We start from the raw sequence: 24031 nt of genomic DNA on the forward strand, positions 1-24031 counted from the left end.
CTTTGAGATATCAAAGGACTCTCCCAGGAACATTTATTGGCAGAGCTTGAGTGGGAGCAGGGGTCACGTGTTGTAGTCCAGGGTGTACGACTACCGCACAGTTGGTCTCGTTCTCTTCCAGTGTTGCTGGTGACTGCTATTTTCTCAAGCAATCCAAAAAGAGCAGAATAGGCAATGATAAACCTTCCTTAAAAATGCCTCAAGAGGGACTTCTGGACAGGGGTTAGTATAAAGGTAAAGGATTATTATTTTCTAAAGGCTAAATTTTCGGGTCTTTCCTGGTGGTCCAGTTGTTAAGAATCCACCTACCGGTGAGGTGACATGGGTTTCATCCCTGGTCCAGGAATCTGACATGCCTTGGAGCAACTAAGCCTGTGTGCCACAACTATTGAGCCTACGAGCCACAACCCCTGAGCCCACTTGCTGCAACTATTGAAGCCCATGCTCTGCAACAAGAGAAGCCACTGCAATTATGAAGCCCCCGCTCACCACACTAGAGAAAGCCCACGTGCAGCAACAAAGACCCAGTGTAACCAAAAATAAATTAAAAATAATTTTTTTTTTAAAGGGCTAAACTTTAGAACTACCCTAATGGTGCAGTGGCTAAGAATTTATCTGCCACCGCAGGGGACATGGGTTCCATCCCTGGTCTGAGGAAGATTCCACATGTTGCAGAGCAATGGAGCCCATGTGCCACAACTAGTGAGCCCAGATGCCTAGAGCCTGTGCTCCTCAACAAGAGAAGCCACTGCAATTAGAAGCCCCCGCTCGCCACACTAGAGAAAGCCCACATGCAGCAATAAAGACCCAAAATAATTTAAACCAAAATAAAATTAACCAAAAATAAACCAAAAATAAATTTATTTAACCAAAAATAAAATTTTTAAAGGGCTAAACTTTAGAAGTGGATGGCGCAGTGGCTAAGAATTTATCTGCCACCGCAGGGGACATGGGTTCCATCCCTGGTCTGGGGGGAGATTCCACATGTTGCAGAGCAATGGAGCCCATGTGCCACAGCTAGTGAGTCCACATGCCTGGAGCCTGTGCTCCTCAACAAGAGAAGCCATTGCCATGAGAAGCCTGAGCACCGCAACTAGTTGGCCCTGCTCACTGCAACTAGAGAAAGCCCAAGCGAAGCAACGAAGATCCAGCACAGCTAAACTGAATTTTTTCTTAAATCTTTTTTGAAGAAAAAAGTTAAACTTCAAGTAAGACTTATCTTACATATGCTTGAAGTTGGGTATAAAAGTCCTTTCATGATAATGTTGATGATCTTAACAGTTTTTCTTTTGGTTTAATCAGTAATTAAAGCCTAAAGCAGATACTTGACCCCACAATAAACTGATGCTTAGGAAGCAGGTCACCTCGAACTATTCACCCTGTCCTTTCGCTATTGTCATCAAGGATTGAATGGGATCGTATTCTCAGTTTGCTTCTAGATTGCTATACTATTCCAAAAAACTATACCCTACTGCTCTTTGGGGTTCTAGGCGGACCTCACAAGAATAGCTCCTCCAGCCATAAGTAGGTACGGGTATGCACATATCTGGGGATGATCAAAGTGCTCTCTCTGTTTTGTTCATTTAAGTTTGAACCTCTGGTGAGGGCTTCTCTTGCCAGTTCTGTTACCAAATCATCAGATCAGACTCATCTGTGTTTTATTTCTCTCCTTGGCCCTTTCTTTGGGATTGAAACTGACTCCTTAACAACTCAGGTGCTTGGAGAGAGCACATCTGGTGGCCCACGTGTTCTTGTTCTCTCTGAGGTGAATGATGAGATGGTGCTGCAAGACGCTTGGAAGCAAATTTCTTCAGAAGGAGCCGAGGCAACCAGGATCCTCTTAGTTTCAGGTCCCAAGAGGTATCTATTGGCAACCCAAGTTGCCAACAGTTTGGGGTGGAGGAGTGCTTTGTTTTAGTAGAAACAGGGCCCAAGAGCAACTTTTCTGAAGATCTTTCCAGTTTTGATAACATGCAATGAAAGCTATCTATTTGTCCTTGTAATTTCAAAAAGATTGCATGATTTGAAATTAGATGTTATTGTAATCTTTCTTCTCCCTGGGCCACTGTGATGGTGGTCAGATCACAATAAATAACTCTGGGACCTCAGTTTCTCCCCATCTATTAAATCGGGATAATAATTCTCATTCAAAGAATTAAGTGCATGTACACAAAGGTGACCTTGGGTATTTGGAAAGGATGGTGACTTGAAAGATCAATGTATATTGATTATAGTTTTCTTTCTCATTCTCCATGAAACTCAGAGCCTGTTACAGGCATTTCACAGTTTCTCCCTCTTGTGGTTGGCAAGTCTGGCCATAAAGCACCTGGAGGAAAAAAACCCCAGGGATGCTGAAGGCAGCAAGTCTTGGTTTCCCTCTTTTTCTTTTTTTAAATTTTTATTGGAGTATAGTTGCTTCACAATGTTGTGTTAGTTTCAGGTGTACAGTAAAGTGAATCAGTTATACACATACATATATCCACTCTTTTTTATATTCTTTTCCCATGTAGTTGGTCCCCTCTTCTTAGATTTCAGTTTCCCCAAGTTGTGTTTCTTCAGTACCAGGCAAAAGTATCATCCTAATTAGAAAATGATGTTCTTTGAAAACCATCTACATGCTAAATATTAATAATGAGAAACCCTGTTCCAGCCCGCCTTCCAGGATGGATTTATTAGTTTGAGATCTTCTTAGGTCACCAGGATGAAAAAGCAGCTCAGGAACAACCCTGGTGTTTAGCCGAAGTTGGTACACAGGAACATAGAGGCTCCTGTGTGTCTTAACCTTCACTGAAGAGAAATGAGGTGAAGGGATGAATATCCACCTTGAATCCTGAAGTAGAACATGTAAGAGGAGTACTGGGGTGTTATCCTGGTCCTCCGAGTTTTGAGCGGTGAAATTCTCTCTTAGTTGAGCCATATCTAAAAAGCTGCACTTTCCAACGTATATTTTTAGGACAAGTTCTTGGAGGGCTTGGTGTTGACACCATTTGATGAGAAAAAACTAAAGCACGGCAATAGTTTTTTAGTGCCCAAGCATTCCTTAAAATGTCTATTATTGACCATTTACCTCAAGACACTGTGATAGGACATTGTGACCAAAGTAGCCACTCTAGAGGTGGCAGAAGATATAATGGGTAGGACTCTCATCGCAAATGCTTGGCTTCTCCTGTTAGTATATTACTTAGAGAGAGTTTATTCCCACTTCCTTCTCCCCCGCATCCCAAAAGAACTTCCTTTCATCTTTTGAATGAGTGCTGTGGCAGGCAGAATTTCTTAAATGACCCCCTAAAAATAATCCCCAGAACCTGTGAATTTGATTAGCTATTGCACCTGTGGTAATGTTTGTTTGTTTGTTTTTTAACTTGGCTCATAGAGCAGATACTTTATTGAAAATTTTATTGGTTATTACTACCAGATAAGAGGCAAGATAAAACCTACTTCTCATTTGCAAAAAGAGTATAAAGTCAGCTCAAAATGGCTGTGACAAGTGTGTATGTTAGGTGCTTTTATTCCAACTCTTGCCAAGAAAGATTTTTTTTTTCCTTTGGACCACTTTTGATGGTTATAAACTGAAAAACAAAACAGGAAACAGTACTGATAAGGACAGGAAAGAAAAATAGGTTTAGAAATAAAAATAGGGATACTCCAAATGATGGCTTCAGTTCTGTCTCAATAAGGCTGTCTAAAGACAGCTCGGGCAGCAGGTAGCAGTTCAGGTCAATCATACCTTCTGGAGTGGTGGTGGTTCAGTCCCCACTGGCCTGGAGTTCTAAGGCAGCAGACTGCAACCTTGAACCTCAGTGCAGTTGAGGAGTGCAAGCATATTATTTTCTGTTGTTTTTAAATAATGTGACAACTCCCAATTGAATAATAACCAACATCTGAGGCCGCGTCTGAGATCCCACTCATACTCTGCTGTAAAGGGCAGTTTTGAAGCACAGTATCTGAAAGTTGGATAGAAGTCATTCCTGTCCTCCCTTCAAAGTAGGCCCCACACTCCATGGATGGAGGGGGCATGAACCTGACCAGAGGCTAAGAGCCAAGGAAGCAACAAAGCAGGAACCCAGAGAAGGGCCTGTATCCCCATCCTCAGTTCTGGTCCAGTACACAGTGAAGACCCAGCAGGCAGCCAGAGACTTTGGAAGCAGAGAGGTAGGCTTGTTTTTTATTGAATGAGTGATCTATGCAGTTGCCAAAGCCACTATGTACAGAGAAGAGGCGGGGAATTTTATTTCTTGGTCTCTTCCTCCTTGGACAGAGTCTTAATGATTTCCTCCTCCTTGGCCTGAAGCCGCTCTTCACCACGCTTGCGGGTTTCCTCGGTCTTAGACCTGCAGGCCTCAGCCTGTTCCACCAGAGGCTTCTTGCGAGCCTTGTCGCCTTCAGCTTGTGGATATGTTCCATGAGATTCCGTTTGTTTTTGAACACGTTACCCTTCACCTTCAGGTACAGGCTGTGATACGTGTGGTGGTCAATCTTCTTAGATTCACGGTATTGTCTGAGCAGCCAGTGCAGAATTCTCATCCTCTTCATACAGGTTACCTTCTCGGGCATTCAAGTGTTGGCAGTACCCTTTCGCTTACCTATGCCCATATGCCTGCCTTTCCGGCAAGCCAAGGTGTTTTTCCAGCATCAAGCCCGTGAATGGACAGTCACAGGCTTCCGGATGATCAGCCCATCTTTGATCAGCTTCTGGATCTGCTGGCGGGAGTTCGCAGTGGCGATTTTGTTAGTCTCATTGGGGTCCAAACAGACCTTCTTTTTGCCACAGCAGAAGACACTGGAGGCAAGCCTCTTCTGAAGCCTGAGCATACTCATGGCTGCGGCCACAGAGGTAAAAGGAAAGCTATTGTAATGTTATATATGGCACAGCTGACTCAGATAGGGAGGTTACCTGCGTGGGCCTGAACTAATCAAGTGGCCCTTAAAAACAATGAGCTTTCTCAGACTAGTGGCAGAAAGAGAAATCAGATTTGAAGAAAGGATTCGATACACTGTTATTATTGGATTTGAAGTTGGAGGGCACCATATGTAAGTGGCTTCTTATATCTGAAATTGACCCCTTAACCAACAGCCAGCAAGAAAATGGGACCTCAGTCCAACAACTGCAAGGAACTGAATTCTGCCAACAGCCTAAATAAGCCTGGGAAGTGGATTCTTCCTACAACCTCTAGATAAGAGCCCAACTCAGTCAACATCTTCCTTGACTTGGGATTTGTGAGACACTAAACAGGAAACATGGACTTCCCAGGTGGCACAGTGATAAAGAACCCGCCTGCCAATGCAGGAGACACAAGAGACACAGATTCAATCCCTGGGTTGGGAAGATCCCCTGGAGGAGGAAATGGCAACTTGCTCCAGTGTTGTTGCTTGGAAAATTCCATGGGCAGAGGAGCCTGGTGGACTACAGTCTGTGAGGTTGCAAAGAGTCAGACATGACTGAGCACACACGAACAGGAAATGTAATCAAACCTGCCTGGATTTTATGATCTACAGAAAGTAAGATAATAAATGGAATTTGTTTTAAACCACTGAGTTTATATAGTTTGTTATGTAGCAATACAAAGGGAACACAAGTGCAGTTTTCCAGTCTGCAAAAGGAGTGAAGTTTCATCCGAATCTTGTGTTGAAAGGAATTCTAAGGTTGACTTATCTGACGTCTGCCTCCTAACTTCATTGACTCTAACCTAGCTCAAGAAGGCAAAACAAGAAAAAATCTTTTAATTTTATTTACTTACTTATTTGCCTATTTATTTATTTTTTGGCAAGACCATGTGGCATGCAGGATCTTAGTTCCCTGCTGCTGCTGCTGCTGAGTCACTTCAGTCGTGTCAGACTCTGTGCGACCCCATAGACAGCCCACCAGGATGCCCCGTCCCTGGGATTCTCCAGGCAAGAACACTGGAGTGGGTTGCCATTTCCTTCTCCAATGCATGAAAGTGAAAAGTGAAAGTGAAGTCGCTCAGTCATGTCCGATCCTCAGTGACCCCATGGACTGCAGCCTTCCAGGCTCCTCCATCCATAGGATTTTCCAGGCAAGAGTACTGGAGTGGGGTGCCATTGCCTTCTCCGCTTAGTTCCCTGACCAGGGATCAAATCTGTGCCCCCTTCAGAGGAAGCATGAAGTCTTAATCACTGGACCACTAAGGAACTCCAGGAATGACATATAAGCAAAAATTGTATGCCTGTAGCTATTTTTACTACAGCTATTTCATTTGTGTGAGGTAAAAACACAAAAGGGAAGGAATTGAAGCACGAGAAGAATTAACCAAAAGTGACTTGAACCCAGGATTGTGGGACTTTCAATCTGGTCAACTGGGGCACAGATTTGATCCCTGGTCAGGGAACTAAGCGGAGAAGGCAATGGCACCCCACTCCAGAAAAAAAAAGCCATTTTTTTCTGGTTTTAACAAGTGAGAAAACTAAGACTCAGATTCAAGAATCATGACTTTGTTCTAGAGGTCACCCAGGTGGAAACATAGAACAGAACAGAACCCCATGGCCAGAGCTCCTTGCATTATGCCACACCACAAGGTGTGGGGGCCAGGATATCATTGAAGGAGAGGGAAAGATGAATCTGGACAGTTTTTTAGATTTTTTCAGTGAAGGAGACTGATCTGTTTTTCTTATAGTTATCGTCTCTGTGGTTACCTTGCAGATAGTTAGCATTTGCTTACCCTTGTGTTCATTTTATCCACTGCTGGTAATTTCCTGGCCTTCTGGGTAGGCTCAGTTTAGCTGGTTGGCTCAGCTCTTGCCCCAAGATAGATATTTTTTTAACTATTGTGGATTAGAACCTTCTAAGAACTGCGTTGCTGCTTTTAGAGAAACCAATTCTGTAGATCTTACTGGGGAGGGTAGTTGAGGGGGTGGTGTTTATACGTATGTTGTGGAATGATATCTATGCCTAACAGATTTCCATCCCCATTGCACCCCTAAGGCTTTTCAATCCACTTCTTCCACTATCTGAAGCAAGGACTTTTAAGTTTCCAAAACATAGCTGCAAAGGGTAACAAACACCTAGCCCATAACTCCCTTAACAACAGGAGGATAGTCAGTGGGGATTTAGCTCAGGTAAAATCTGTACAATGCAAAAACTCATAAATTTTTCAAAAACAGCTTAGCCTATGGACTTGACCAGATTGAAAGTCCCACAATCCTGGGTTCAAGTCACTTTTGGTTAATTCTTCTTGTGCTTCAATTCCTTCCCTTTTGTGAAATGAGAGGCACATTTTCTTGAGATGTGCCTCCTAGAGATGACATAGAAATAAATGAAATTAGATTTTAAAATTCTTGCTGGAGGAAATTTCCCTGGTGGTCCAGTGGGTATAACTCTGCGTCCCCAATGCAGGGGACCTGGGTTTGATCCCTGATCAGGGAACTAGATCCCACTTTCCAAGACTAGGAGTTTACATTGCTGTAACTAAAGATCAAAGATCCTTCGTACCACACCTAAAACCCAGGACAGCCAAATTAAAAAAAAAAAAAAAAATTCTTGCTGGAGACCTAGATCTTGTAAATTGTCTTTATCTCTTCTGTTTCTTAGTTACCAATTTACCAGGAGTAATTTAACACTAGGACTCTCTGCCAGGGCTAAAATTAGACTCCACCACTCTGGGGCTTCCTTTTCTCCTTCTTGCTTTTGTTTTGGGAGCTGGAGGGAAACATATGTGCTGCTGGAGTTAGTAAACTAAAGACCACAGAAAACTTTTCCTGCTAAAAAAACATTGTTTTCATCCTACCCACCTTAATATCCTTTTAAAGAAAGAACCCAAGTCTGTCCTGGATTTTGTCTATTTGATTCACTCCTAGATATGGACCTGGAAAAGCCTAGGAATCCCTGGGGAGTGAGAGAGAGAGGATAAACAGAATTGGAATGGAGACAAGTTAGGCTCTTGATTGCTCCAGCCAGCCTCCCTTTCCCAGCCAGACAGGCTTTCTGCCACCAAAACTGTAAGGTTCTCTGTCACGTCACCAAAGGGTCTGGAGTTACTCCCATGGCCTGACATCTTTTCTGAGGGTGGAAGGCTTCAGGTATCGGACACCTTTCTTGTCCAGGGGTCTAGGGAAAAGGATCAGGCAAGGAGGGAGTCAATCTTTTCCAACTGTAACCTAGAGAGAAACGGAACAAATTCTTCACCAGGGAAGACTGTGTAAACAGTGCCTTTGGCTGGAGCCAAAGAGTTGGGGAAGCAAAGAAAGGGATCTTTGTTCTCCCCTACCCCAGCCAGAGCACAATCATAGAGCTGGGATTGTTTGCTTTGGCAAGAGACTCCCTGCTTGAAAGGACTAGGCGTTCCAGAGACTGGTGAGGCCTCTGTTAGGTTTCCCCTATGGAGCTGAGAAGAGGACAACCCCCAGCCTAAATCTTTTACCTAAGGAAGTGAGCTGGGAAACCTGGAGGCTTAAGGCATCTGGCCCATTCTTCTCCAGCTTTGTCCGCTTCTTTCCTTCCCAACATTACCACAGCATAGGATGTTAGTTAACCTCAACCTTCCTGCCTTTGAAGGTGTTTTTGGTTCTTGTACTAGTGTTCTGTCCCCAAAGAAGCTACATTTTCACAGAATGCAAGACAATCCCAGGACTCCTTTCTAAGGAGTCCAACAGGAAATAGGGATTCCGAGATCATTTTCTCCAACCTGTTCCTCTTAGGTTGTATTGCACATGACTCTTATAGTTGTAGTCAGTCTTTCCCAAAATGTCCAGAAATGTCCCATTTTCCTTAGATAGCATTGTTGTTGTTCAGTCGCTCAGTCATGTCCAACTCTTTGCAACCCCAAGAACTGTAGCCCACCAGACTTCTCTGTCCATGGGTTTTCCCAGGTGATGATACTGGAGTGGGTTGCTATTTCTTTCTCCAGGGGATCTTCCCCATCCAGGGATAAAACTTGTGTCTCTGTGTCTCTTGCACTGCAGGCGGATTCTTTACCACTGAGCCACCAGGGATGCCCAATGGGTAGCATTGAAAGAAATCTTAGCTGCTCAATCGTGTCCAACTCTTTGTGACCCTGTGGACTGTAGCCTGCCAGGCACCTCTGTCCATGGGGATTCTCCAGGCAAGAGTACTGGAATGGGTTGTCATGCCCTTCTCCAGGGGATCTTTCCAGCCCAGTGATTGAACCCAGGTCTCCTGCATTGCAGGCAGATTCTTTACCATCTGAGCCACCAGGGAAGCCCAAGAATACTAAAGTGAGTAGCCTATTCCTTCTTCAGGGGACCTTCCCAGGAATCAAACCAAGGTCTCCTGCATTGCCGGCGGATAGCATTAGTGTCTCACAAATGTAAAATAGTATTTATGCAGTGCCAGATGTTCTACAAATCCCATATCATTTCATCTCTGTGACCATTTTATCAGGTAGATACAATTGCCTCCATTTTACAGATTAGGATACTGGAGATTAGCAAAATAAAATAATTTGCCTAAGTCACACAGATGGTGTATTAGTTTACTAGGGCTGCCATAACAAAATACCCAAACTGAGTGGCTTGACAGAAATGTATTCTCTCACGTTCTGAAGGCTAAAAGTCTAAGATTCGGGTGTTGGCAGAGTCGGTTCCTTCCGAGGACTATGAGGCAGAGTCTGTTCCATGCCTCTCCCCTCTCTTCTAGTGGTTTGCTGGTAATTTTTGGCATTCTTTGACCTGTAGATCTATGCTTTCATATTTAGGTGGCATGTCTATGACCAAATTTTCCCTTTTTTATAAGGACACCAGTCATATTGAATTAGGAGTCTGCGTTACTCCAGTATGAGCTTATCTTAACTAATTACATCTACAATAACTCTATTGACCAAAAAGGGCACCTCTGAGATACTGGGGGTTAGGACTTTGACATATGAATTTGGAGGGGGACACAGTTCAAGCCGTAGTAGATGGTAACTTGCTATGCCAAGATTTGAACTTGAGTCCCTCTGATTCCAAAGTCATTTGTGTTCTTTCTGCTGTACTATGCTGCCTCCTAAAAATCAGAAAGTTACTCGTAATGTCTGCTGCTTTCCGTTATCTCTCATCTTCAATCCAAACTCTATATGGCTGTTCTCTAACGTGTAGATTTGATCAATCATTCTCTTACTTAAACATCTTTTAGTGACTCCCAGTGACTAACTGGATAAGGACCAGACATTTTATGGTGATAAAGAGGGCCTTTCTTTCATGCCTGTCTTTTCAGTCTACTTTCTCATCACTCTCTCTTCCTATCCAATCACCATAAACTCCAACCATACTGACCTATTTGCAGTTTCTCAAATACGTTATGCTTATACACTCCTTCAGTTCTTGATTTCATTCATCACCTCTCCCAATATATCCCTTTTTGCAGTTATCATCATTTCAACTATTCAGACAAAAAAAAAAACTGTAGGCTAATTTTATTTTTAAATATTTTTTTTGGCTGCACTGCACTGCATGTGGGATTTTAGCTCCCCATCCAGGCATCAAACCCGTGCCCCCTGCACTGAGAGTGTGGAGTCTTAACCACTGGACTGCCAGGGAAGTTAGGCTCATCTTTGATTCCTCTACTTCCTTCACTCTGTACATCCATATCCACTGTCACCACCCTCGTCTCAGCCACCACCCTCTCTTACCTGTACTACCAAATGACCTCCTAACGGTCTCCCTGCCTTCATTCTTGACCACTCCATAGTGAAACGATTACTGAAAGTGAAATTGGTATTGTGATTTGTATTCTTTGGGATTTGTAATCACTGTTCTGAAATTGTGATTCATATTCTTCTGAATAAAACCACCAGTGGCTTACCATTAGACTTGGAATCAAATCTGAAGTCGTCAAAATGCCTGGTAAGTTTTTACAAGATCTTGTCTCTATCTACCTCTCCAACTTTACCTCAGATTACTCCTCTCATCTCAATAATCTGTTTACAATTGTGTAAGAAATTACCCCAGACTTACTGGCTTAAAACAACAAATATTTATTATCTCAGTTTCTGTGGATCAGGAATTCAGAACTGGCTTGGCTAGTTGCTTTTGGCTCAGGATTTCTCATGAGGTTGCAGACAAGAAATTGGCCAGAGCTGTAGCCCCTGTTGACTCAAGGATTGAGGTTCAAAGATCTAACTCCAAGATGTCTCACCTAAATGGTTGTTGGCAAAAGAAGTCACACACTGTCACTCTGCCATCATCTGTTTCTTAGCAGTGTGTCACTAAGTCAATGCAGACTACACCAAAGGAGAGTAGAATTAGGCTCTACCTTTTGAAGTGAGGCATGTCAAAGAATTTGTAGGTAATCAATTCTCAGCCTTCTGACTAAGATCAAGTGTAGAATTTGTGGAAACATTTTAAAACTGCACTTATTCCTATAGGTGATTATTTTTTAATTCAGACCTAGTGAGGAATTTATGTACAATCAAGTTCAGCATTTTTAAATGTGCTGAGTTTTGGTGATGTGTATAGTAATAGAATCACTGCAGTTGAGATGTGTGCATTTCTATGACCTCAGCATCTTCTTTTATGCCTCTCTGTAGTCATTCCCCTCCACCACAACCACCACAGCCTCAAGCAACCACCGAGTTGATTCTTGTCCCTATGGTTTGTCTTTTCCAGAATGCCACTAAATGCTATCATGCAGTATGTAGGGTTTTGTGTCTGTCTGCTTTCCCTTCACGAAATGCTTTTGAGATTCATCCGTGTTGTTGCATGTATTGTTCCTTTTTGTTGCTGAGTAGTATTTCATTATACAGATGTACTATAATTAATGTATATATTCACCAGCTGATAGCCATCTAGGTAATTTCCAGTTTTGAGCTATTATAATAAAGCTGCCACAGGCACTCATGTACAAGTCTTTATGTAGGCATAAGATGCTTACTCCTTGGAAGGAAAGTTAGGACCAACCTAGATAGCATGTTCAAAAGCAGAGACATTACTTTGCCAACCAAGGTTCGTCTAGTCAAGGCTATGGTTTTTCCTGTGATCATGTATGGATGTGAGAGTTGGACTGTGAAGAAGGCTGAGCGCCGAAGAATTGATGCTTTTGAACTGTGGTGTTGGAGAAGACTCTTGAGAGTCCCTTGGACTGCAAGGAGATCCAACCAGTCCATTCTGAAGGAGATCGGCCCTGGGATTTCTTTGGAAGGAATGATGCTAAAGCTGAAACTCCAGTACTTTGGCTACCTCATGCGAAGAGTTGACTCGTTGGAAAAGACTCTGATGCTGGGAGGGATTGGGGGCAAGAGGAGAAGGGGACGACAGAGGATGAGATGGCTGGATGGCATCACTGACTCGATGGACGTGAGTCTCAGTGAACTCTGGGAGTTGGTGATGGACAGGGAGGCCTGGCGTGCTGCAATTCATGGGTCGAAAAGAGTCAGACACGACTGAGCGACTGATCTGATCTGATGGGTAAATAACCAAAAGTGGGATTTCTGGCTTATATGGTGAGTGTTTGTGGAACTTTATACTGCTGCTGCTACTGCTGCTAAGTTGCTTCAGTCGTGTCCGACTCTGTGCGACCCCATAGACAGCAGCCCACCAGGCTCCCCCGTCCCTGGGATTCTCCAGGCAAGAACACTGGAGTGGGTTGCCATTTCCTTCTCCAATGCATGAAAGTGAAAAGTGGAAAGTGAAGTCGCTCAATCGTGTCTGACTCTTAGCAACCCCATGGACTGCTGCCTACCAGGCTCCTCCGTCCATGGGATTTTCCAGGCAAGAGTACTGGAGTGGGGTGCCATTGCCTTCTCTGGTAGAACTTTATAAGAAACTGCCAAACTGTTTTCCAAAGGGAGTATGTCATTTTACACTCCTGTCAGCAGTGTGTGAGAGTTCCAGTGGCTCCTCACCCTCCCCAGCATTTTGTATTATCTGTTTTTAATTTTAGCCATTCTAATGGGTATATGGTAATATGGCACAGTGGTTTAATTTGCATTTCCATAAAGTCTAATGATGTTCAGCATCTTTTTATATATTTGTTGGGTGAAATGTCTATTCAAACCTTTTGCCCATTTTAAAAGTTAGACTGTTTTCTTCTAAGTTGTGAGAGTTGTTTTTGTATTCTGGATAGCAGTCTTTATCAGGTATATGTTTTTCATACATTTTCTCCCCATCCATGGCTGTGTTTTTCATATTTTAAATAGGATCTTTTGGAAGACAGAAGTTTTTAATTTTGATGAAGTCCAAATTTATCAATTTTTTAATGGCTTGTGGCATTTGTGCCCTAGATAAGAAATCTCTGCTTAACCCAAAATTATAAAGACTTTCAGTTATATTTTCTCATAGAAGTTTTATAGTTCTGGGTTTCATAATTAGGTCTATATCCATTTCAAGTTGACGTTTTTATGTGGTGCAAGGTATGAGTTGTAAATTCTGCATCATGTGGGATCTTTCGTTGTGGTTCACGGACTCTCTAGTGGTGTGGCCCAGGCTTCTCTAGCTGTGGTGCACAGGCTTAGTTGCTCCACAGTATGTGGGATCTTAGTTCCCAAACCAAGGATTGAACCTGAGTACCCTGCATTGCAAGGCAGATTCTTAACCCCTGGACCACCAGAAACTCCCTATAGTAAATCTCTAAATCAGGTTGTGTGAGTCCTCTAACTTCGTTTTCTTTTTCAAAAGTGTTTTGGCTATTCCAGGTCTTGTTACCAGCAACTCTTGCATTTGAGTGCCCCTCCCTCTCCCCATCTTTTCACGTCTGACTCCTCCTTGTCATTCAATCCTCACCTTAAATGTTTTCTCCTCAGAAAGACCTTCTCTTACCATTTTCAGTTTAGAGTGGACACACACTCATACACACACTCATTACCCTGCTCGGTGCCCCCACCACTTGAGTGTAAGCTCCACGAAAGCCTAGCTCTCCCCCTACTCGTTTATCACTGTATCTTCAGAATTTAGAACAGTACCTGCCATAATACAGATCCTTGATAAATACTTATTCAGTGAAGGAATTAAGTCCTTTGAATATGTCTAATCCTCCACCCTCCAAATCTCATATTTATCCACTAAAATATCTCAGTCAAAAGCCCAAGTTCGTGAACTCACTCTAGAGTTTGTTGTCCCTCTTTTTGTCTGTATATACATTTATTATAGTACTTACTATTCATACTATCATTATATATGTACATGTCAGTCTTGGCCACAAGACTGTGACCACCTATGATATAGTAGCCACTCAATAAATTTTTTTTTAATGGATGAATGAATGAAAGAAATATCCTACATTATGGGTTATCTTACAGTTTATCTTTCTACAAGGTGCATGCTAAATCTCTTGGGGCAACTTAAAAACTGAAAAATACACATACACAAAATTTGAAAATAAAAATACCATAAAGGACCACTCTTACTATCAGATGTAAGTCATAAAAACCAACATTTACCAAGTACTTATTATGTGCCAAAGAGGAGCAGACCCAGATGAGTAGGGCCTGAAGTTTATACAATTTGGGGATTCTCTTTAAGAAAAAGAAAAAAATTAGAAATATAAAATTAATTGCAGGGCCATGGAGGTAGCCTGTGCAAGTGAGATTCCCTGAAACTTAAATATCTTTAGTTTTCAAGGCAAATCCACCTCTAGTGCCAGACACTGCTTTAAGGGTATTGCTTAATCTGCAACCCTGTTATATAGAATTTCCATTTTAGAAATGAAGATGTTAAGGCCTAAAGAGGCTGAGCAGTTTTTGCAAGCTCCCACTACTGGTAAATATGAGAAGGCAGATTGGAAGCCAGTGTGGGTTCAGAGCCCATGCTCTTTTGCACTGCTGCCTTCCTGAATCAGTGTGAAATATTTATCATCCATTATTGGTTCAGATCTGACATCTCCCATCTAAGATAATTCTCAAATCTTACAACTGACTCAGTATAACAAAAGCTGCAGAGCATGGCTTATCTATAAGTGTCTAAGGCATATTCTTCAGCTAGAATAGAAGCCTGTACTTCAGAGCTTAGTCAAAGATGAAAGAGTAATACTGAATGGTAGGTCTCTTGGATCCAACTATTCTATTTTTTTTGTCTCCTTAATTTGCATATGTGGTTATCTGAAACATAGTTCTTTAGGCTATAACTATGTAAATCATTAAAAATATCATGGACACAGATTAACCATACGCAGTTTAATAAAACCTCATTTTCTTTTGGCCACAAGTAAAAGAGCAGCCATCAATACTCCTGTGAATGACAATCCACAATCAAAATGATTGGAGGCTTTTTTCCCCTTAGTTAAAAAATAATTATGAGCCTGCTATCTTCTTATTTTCCTTCCTTTCTTCTTCCTTCCTTTCTTCTTCCTTCCTTTCTTCTTCCTTCCTTCCTGAATAATTCAGCCTAAAAGCCTTTAGGTGGGGAATGTAGGAGTCCAGCTAGAAAGAGTAGCAGCAGTGGCTCATGCAGTATGTTAGAGCCTGAAGAGGGTAAAGAGGGTTCCGATTCCATGTTTGGAAACCACGGTGGGAGTCTGGCATGGAGCATTGGAGCTTAAGCAGGCATCTGTGGTCAGGGAGAGGGAGCGGCAGCAACAGAAAATTGGTTATATATAAGTGGGATTGTTCAAATAAATATATTGAGGACAAAGGGAGCCAGGTTTCTTCTGCCAGATAAAAGGTTCAACTGTGGAAAAAAAATCAGAATGAACCCTGTAACATTAGGTTAGAATTAGAGGTATTTGGGTAAAATGTATATACAAAAAATATTCCCAGATGGCTCTAGTGGTAAAGAACCCACCTGCCAGTGCAGGAGACATTAGAGACACCAGTTAGATCCCTGGGTCAGGAAGATCCCCTGGAGGTAGGGCAAGGCAACCCACTCCAGTATTCTTGCCTGGGGAATCCCATGGACAGGGGAGCCTAGTGGGCTGCAGTCCATCGGGTTGCAAAGAGTTGAACATGACTGAAGCAATTTGTTTTTATTCTTTTTCAACTGAAGCAATTTAGCAGGCACACACATACACACATTTCCCCCCAATTCAGTTCACTGAGAGGACTTGGGAATAGTGATACCCCAAAACATTGATCTATGGTTTCTAAATACTAATTCTCCACTGAAAAGAACCATTGCTCCATGGGAAAATGGTTGTTTCAGGGTCTGGGGAGGGAACTACAAGATGAACCTGAAATATACGGTTGTGCCAGGACAAAGTGCAGAATGCTCAAATAATGATGGGGACATGTCACTTATAAAAGCAGTCACAGATGTGGTGTACAGCATAGGGAGTAGTCAATAATGTACTGTAATAACTTTGTATGGTAACAGACAGCAGCTAGACTTACCATGGTGATTATTTTGCAGTGTACAAAAATATCAAATCACTATGTTGCACACCTCTAATATAAAATTGTGAGTCAATTATATTTCCAAAAAATGATGGGCGCATCATTTCAAAAGGACATAAACGAGAGCTTTAAAGCAACTATTCCAAATTAAAAAAAGTAAAAAAAAAAAGCTTAAAGGGGCTCCCACTGGCCAAATCTGTGATAATTTGAACATCAAACTAAATAATAACAGTAAAAGATTATAATCCACTGAATAAAACAGGAATCTGTGAGTCATTCTGATAGTAATAATTAATAAATAGAAGGGAAGAAGAAAAAGGTTTTCTCAGTAAAATGACAACTAATTAATGTAGAAGCAATGATGGACTTAGAAAATGCCATTTAGAAGCCATCAGAAATAATTAGGCCACAAAACACCAATGAATACTAAAACAAATGAAAATTTGATGAGGGGTAGGATATTTCCATACTCTCAAAGTACTTTCCCACACAATACTCATTAACTAAAAAAGGGAAAAGAATAATTTTACAGTGGAGAAATCTGGAAGACATCACCATAAGGGATGAAAGTTAGTAACATTACCATTAATGGGACAAATCAAAATAATATACAGGCTCGAGAATGCAGTTAGAACATCACTTCCGTTGTAATTCCTGACAAAAATGCATAATCTGAATAGAATCATGAGGAAATATCAGACATACTTGATTGAAGAACATTCTACAAAAAACTATCCTATAATCTTCAAAAGTGTCAAGATCATGAAAATCAAGAAAAGACCAAGACAAATTCCATATTGAAAGAGAATGAATGCAACACATGACCCTTTTGCACTGTGCTACCTCAGTAACACACTCACAAAAAAGGGAATCCTTTTGCACTGAGGAATATTTTTTGGACAACTGGCAAAACTTGAGCAGGGTCTGTGGGTTATATGGTAGTAGTATATCAAATATCAATTTCCAGATTCTGATGGCTCTATTGTGGTTGTGTAGGAGAATGCCCTACTTGATAGAAATCAGACACTGAAGTATTCAGAGCTGATGAGACATCATGTCTCAAAGGCGGGGGAAAAGTTATTTGTACTGTTCTTGTGTTTTTCCTTTAATTTTGACATTTAATTTAGAACATCACTTCCTTTACTATTTAATTTAGAACATCATTTCCTTTACTATTCTTGTGTTTTTCCTTTAATTTTAACATTTAATTTAGAACATCACTTTTGAAGATTATAGTATAGTTTTTTGTAGAATGTTCCACAATCAAGTAGGTCTGATATTTCCTCATGGTTCTATTCAGATTATGCATTTTTGTCAGGAATTACAATGTAAGTGATGTTCTAAATGTCCTTTGAATTTGACATTTAATTTCAAATGTGAATCATTTGAAATATATAGAAATGTACCAAGAATTATAGAGATGTCTGCTTTCACCAGGCTTTCTTGGTGGCTCAGCTGGTAAAAGAATCTGCCTGCAATGTGAGAGACCTGGGTTTGATCCCTGGGATGGGAAGATCCCCTGGAGAAGGGAAAGGCTACCCACTCCAGTATTCTGGCCTGGAGAATTCCATGGACTGTATAGTCCATGGGGTTGCAAAGAGTCAGACACGACTGAGCGACTTTCACTTTTCACTGTTCTCACCACTTGTATTCAGTATCATATTCAAGATTCTAGTCGGTGCATAAAGAAAAAGAAATAACAAGCATACATTTTAGAAAAAAAGTAAAACTGTCATTTTGCATAGGTAACATGATTACTTTTACAGAAAATTCTAGACTCTACTAAAAAAACACTAGACTTAAGAATTTAGTGAGGTTCACAGGATACAAGATCAACATGCAAAAATCAACTGTTCTTACATTGGATTGGCCAAAAGTTCACTCGGTTTTTTCCATAAGACCTTTTTGGCCAACCCAATACATTAGCAAAAATAATCAGATGTTGCCACCCAGCAGACTATAATTGAGTCTCACTGTTCTATCAACCAACTGCTTTTAGATGGTAGAGAACATGGTAAGACCAGTGAATTCCATGAGCACGGACCCACTGCTGCACTTATTCTGCTGTGAAATGAGTTCCTTGATCAGAAGCAATACTGTATGGAATCCCACAACAGTGGATTAAACATTCCATAAATCCATGGATGGTAGCTTGGGCAGAAGCATTGTGTGCAAGGAAGGAAAAATTCATATCCAGAGTATCTATTCCAGTAAAAACAAAATGCTGCCCCTTCCATTGTCCAGGGTATTCAACCTGCCACCAGGTATCTGGCTGATCACCCTGAGGAATGGTCCCAAAACGGGTGCTTAGAAGTGGCCGTAGTCAGGTTGGCTTTAGTGAATGGAAGTCCATGTTGTTGAACCCATGCATAACCTCCATCCCTGCCACCATGGCCACTTTGTTCATGAGCCCACTGAGTAATTACAGGGGCAGCTTGGGAAGGAGGCTGACCGATATCCACAGAATTATTAAAATCCTTCTCTGCTGAGGTCATCCTTTGGTGACCTTTCACAATGTACACAGATATTCCAACTTTTTTCCTGCCTATTCAAAGAAGTCTGAATACATAACTTTGTTTTTCTTTCTTTCTTTCTTTGTTGTTGTTTTAATTTTTTTGATTGGGCCACATGGCTTGTAGGATCTTTAGTTCCCTGGCCAGGGATTGAACCCAGGCCCACGGCAGTGAAAGCACTGAGTCCTAACCACTGGACTTCCAGGGATTTCCCTGTGTACATACTTCTTCCCTAAATTTCCTTGTCCCCAATTTTCCACTTACGTTCTTTCCAAGTCCCTGACCTCCTGGCCAAACCATTAACCACAGCCCATAAATCGGTATATAATCACATGCCTGGCCATTTCTTCTTTCAAGCATAGTGAGCAACCAGGTGTACTGCTTTGAGTTCTGCCCCCTGGGAGGATTTCCCTTCTCCAGTGTCCTTCAAAAATACTCCTGAAAAGGGCTGTAATACTGCAGCTGTCTACTGCAGCCTAATACCTGCACATCACATAGAACTGTCTGTAAACCAGGCCTACATCTCTTCCTTTGTCAAGTGATCACAGGGTACTCTGGATGAGGCCATAGTTTCAGGCTGGGAGAGAGATGGCAGTGTAGCAGGAGTGGGGATCAGGGGCATTTGGGCCATTTCATATAACTTACTGTGCCCTCAAGGCCTGGTCAAGCCCAATCTCATATCTACTACTTCCATCTGACAATAGAGTACTGCTCTGCACACACAACTTTCTCACTTAGTGGGCCAGATAACACCCAGTTCATGAGGCTGGGCAGCTGAGGTTACATGGTAACTTGGTTGCTCAGTGATAAGGATTCAGTTTCTGGAAAGGTCCAATAGCAGACCAAAAACTTTCTCAAAAGGAGAGGATTTATCTGCAGAGATGGCAGGGTTTTGCTCCAAAATTCTAAGGTTCTATGATGCAATTCACCAAGAGGAGCCTGCCAAAAACTCCAAAGAGCATATACACAACTCACATCAAGCACCGTTGGGTCTGCTAGATCATGTGGCCAAGTGCGAGAGCAGCTTGCACAAGACCTGTTGCAGAGCCTTCTTGTGTTCTGGGCCCCTCCCTCCAAACTAGCAACTTTTGAGTCACTTTGGAACACATCCAAAGGAGAAATAAGTTGCCTCCAAAATTCAAAGAGGCCCCCACTAAGCATCTTCCTCTTTACTGGTTGCAGGAGGGGCCAGATGCAACAACTTACCCTTCATCTTGGAAGGGATATCTTGATATGCGCCACACCACTGGATCCCTAGAAATTTCACTGAGGTAGAAGACTCCCGAATTGTCAGATTTATTTCCCACCTTCTGCAATGCACATGTCTCCCCAAGAAATCTAAAATAGTTGCTACCTCTTGCTCACTACATCTGTAAACATTCTGTCAATGATGAAATGAACCAGTGTGATATCTTGTGGAAATGAATGACCTTCAAGATCCCTGTGAACTAAATTAAGACATAGGACTGGAGAGTTAATATACCCCTGAGGTAGCACAGTGAAAGTGTATCACTGGCCTTGCCAACTTAAAGCAAACAGCTTCTGGGAGGCTTTATTGATAGAGAAAAAAACATTTCCCAGATTAAGAGTTGTGTGTTAATTTGCTAAGGCAATGAAACTACACCTCATCCTGCAGTTACAACTGGAGTGATCACCGGGTTAAGCCTATCCATTGTCATTTCCCGAGATCCATCTGTCTTCTGCACAGACCAAATAGGCAAGTTTTATGGGATTATGCATTCTGGAACTGGGTAAATAAGCACTGGATGGGTTTGGGGAAACACTGGGCCTACTGTGAGAAGGACCTGAGCTAAATCTCCATTGATCACCTAACTTCCTACTCTGACTAGTTGGCCACAGTGATGTTTGTGTTTGATTTGAGTTTCTTGAAATTAATGTCAATTCAGAGTCAAGGCACAGTAGTCCCTGAAAGGTCTGATTATTTTCTTTTCCCCAATGCAGTCATCCTGGTAAGAGGCTTTAGGTCTCTTTGGGGAAGGATGAGAGAAAGATTATGAAATTTTTGGTGGTGTACCAGGGTGCTTCCTCAAGGGAAGGAACCCAGCCTCCCCTTCATTCAAGTGGTCCCAAGTCTGTAAAGTAGCTCAAGTGCGGGAATTGATTGAAGGGCAATGACTCTCTGTTTTCAGGATCCAAGTTATGTCTTTGTTTGCCTTAGCTAGAAATTTTCTCCTTATACAGCTCAAGTAGGAAATTTAGTAGGCTTCTTATCTATTTCACTTCTAGGAATGTCATGATCAACTAGCCAATGTCATAGGTCTGCGAGAGTCAGACTATTCAGACTGCTGCTTTGACTCTGCTATTCACTACGGTAACTATGCCTACCTTGCCTTTGGTGTTGAGTGCTGCCACTTGGCCCTGCCACCCCGAGATCCAATTACTCCCACCATATTTAGGTTTCCCAGTTCAGTGACTGTAATGCCCACTGTAAGGTCTGGCCTACAGAGAAGAGTGATCACAGATTCCAAGGATTCTGGGGCTGCCTTTACAAATTTCTCACAGTAGTGTTGAAAGATCTGTCTTCTGGGGACTACCCTGGTGGTCCAGTGGTTGAGAATCTGCCTTGCAATGCAAGGGACACAGGTTCGATCCCTGGTTGAGGAACTAAGATCCACATACCACAGAGCAACTAAGCCCACACTCCACAACCACCGAGCCTGTGGACTGCAACTGGAGATTTCAAGTGCCACAATGGAGGATCTTGAGTGCCACTGCTGGGGCATGGCACAGCCAAATAAATAAATAATATTTTTTAAAAATGTCTGTCTTCTGGATCCTCCCACTATGGTTAAGTCTTAAATGACAGATTCATTCCAGTTTCCCTAAGGCTTTGAGTCCCTTTCTCTACATTAAACTAAGGCATAACTGGTTACTCTAATTTGCTCACTGTGCATCATCTTTTGGTCCATATTTTAGACAACCAACCAAAGAATTTGTTACAATTCTTTCTAATTCCCCTTGCTGTAATATTAAATGCAGACTCTCTGCTTAGTGTGGCCCTGTTAATAAATTTGGCCTGATCCAACTTTAGATTCCTTCTACCATTATCCCACACCATTGGTATATGTAGTTCCTAGCTTTCTGTCTGCCTAAACCAAAAAATTCAAGTAGTTTTTCTGGAGTATAACATGGACCTCATGGGTCCACTTGTTATCTCATCTTCAGGGGTCTGCTGGGACTTGAGTTTAGTTACAGGTCCAGAAGTAAAGAGAGTGACAGTGAGTCTTGAGGAGAATCCACCTTGTCTTACATGGCGAATGTCTCAGGAGCAATCATTACAGTTTCCTCAGGCAATGTAGGATTAGCCCCCTCAGATGGGTATAGGAAGACCAATACCACTGTGTGTGGGAAGCCACTTCTGCTGGGGGTGGGGAAGTCTCTTCACTGGCAAAGAAGACTCATCAGAGTTTAAGGGCTCGACATCCTTACCATCACCAGGTTTTTCCCACATATCCCCATCCCATCTTAAAGGACCCCATTCTCTCCCAATCAATGTCCCACTTTAACAACAGATACTCTGCAAAGCTGGGAATTCAACTTGAGTTGTAATTCAGCTAGTCACGGAATGAAATTCTGGATTTGATTTTCAGCAGTCTCAATCCAGCTTCTCTGAGACGTAAGGGTCTCCCTTAGGGTACACACAGAAGCCTTCAGTCTTTTATGTGGTGATTGAACTGAAAACTTTAATCTCTGAGCTCATCCTTTTCTTTCCACGTTGTCCAGTAGCAGGAGCAATCAGGCAATTTCATTATATTTGTTAGTTTTCTTGAAATGTTTGCCATGTGTAAAATAGACAGCTGGTGGGAAAACTGCTGTACAGTATAGGGAACTCAGCTTGGTGCTCTGTGGTGCACCCCACCCTCTTAAGGTGGGATGGGGGAGGTGGGAAGGAGGTTCAAGAGGGAAGGGACATATGTATACAGATGATTAACTTATTTTTTGTACAGCAGAAACTAATAAAACATTGTAAAGCAAATATACTGCAGTAATAAAAAATTTTAAATAATAATAAAAAATGTTTGAGGTATCACATACACAGTCAACCAGCTTCTTCTTTCTTTCTTTTTTTTTCAGTCAGGCTGTGCATATGGAATCTTATTGTTGTGTGTGTGTGCTCAGTCATGTCTGACTCTTTGGGACCCCATGGACTGTAGTCCGTCTGACTCCTCTGTCCATGGGATTCTCCAGGCAAGAATACTGGAGTGAGTTGCCATTTTCTCCTCCAGGGTATCTTCCCGATCCAAGGATCCCATCCATGTTTCTGATTGATAGCATCTATCAATCTAATTAGATTACAGAGTCAGTTTCAGAAACCCCAGAGCCAATTCAGAACTCATCCTTAACTTTATTTTTTTTTTGCTATGCTGTGCAGCTTGCAGGATCTCAGTTCTCCAACCAGGGACTGGATTAGGGCCATGGCAGTGATCACCTGGAATCCTACCCATTAGGCCACAGGAGAACTCCTTCATCCTTATGTATGAGATTTATTATAAGATGTATTAAAATAATTCAGTACCAGTAATTTGATTATTTGTTGATTTATTATAAATAAATAAATAATTGGCTAATGCAATTGTAGAGGTTATCCCACAATCTGCTTTCTGCAAACTGGAGACCCAGTCCAATGGTGTAGTTTGTTTCCAAATTCAAAGTCCTGAGAACCAGGAGAACAAATGGTATAACAGCCAGTCCAAGTCTGAAGGCCTGAGAACCAGGAGCGCCACTGGTGTGAGTTCTAGTCCATGCGCAGGGGAAGGCTGATATCCCATCCAGAAAACAGCAAATTCTACCTTTGTGTGTGTGTGTGTGTGTGTGTGTGTGTGCGTGTGTGTGAGCTCAGTTGTGTCCAACTCTTTGCAACCCCAAGGACTGTAAGCTGCCAGGCTCCTATGCCCATGGGATTTCTAGGCAAGCATACTGGAGTGCCATTTCCTTTTCCAGGGGATCTTTCTGACCCAGGGATCAAACCTGGGTATCTTCTTTACCATCTGAGCCACCAGGGAAGCCCCTATCTTACCCTACCTTTGTTTTATTCAGGCCTCTAGTGGATTGGATGAGGCTGGCTCACACTGAGGAGGGCAATCTGCTTTACTCAGTCTACTGATACAAATATTAATCTCATCCAGAAACACCTCACAGATACACCCAGAATAATGCTTAATCAAATATCTGGATACCCTATGTCCCAGTCAAACTGACACATAAACTTAACCAGACAAAAATCAACAAATTGGATTTCATCAAAATTAAAATCTTTTGTTCTTCAAAAGACACTGTAGGGCT

At 42.1% G+C, this 24031-nt stretch overlaps 1 pseudogene; it reads right to left on the minus strand.

Moving 5' to 3' along the window:
- Positions 1 to 4128: 4128 nt before the first annotated feature.
- Positions 4129 to 4859, minus strand: LOC133247290 (large ribosomal subunit protein eL19-like; annotated as a pseudogene).
- Positions 4860 to 24031: the final 19172 nt, after the last annotated feature.

The sequence above is a fragment of the Bos javanicus genome, chromosome 5 (genome assembly GCF_032452875.1).
Source record: "Bos javanicus breed banteng chromosome 5, ARS-OSU_banteng_1.0, whole genome shotgun sequence".
Lineage (NCBI taxonomy): Eukaryota > Metazoa > Chordata > Mammalia > Artiodactyla > Bovidae > Bos > Bos javanicus.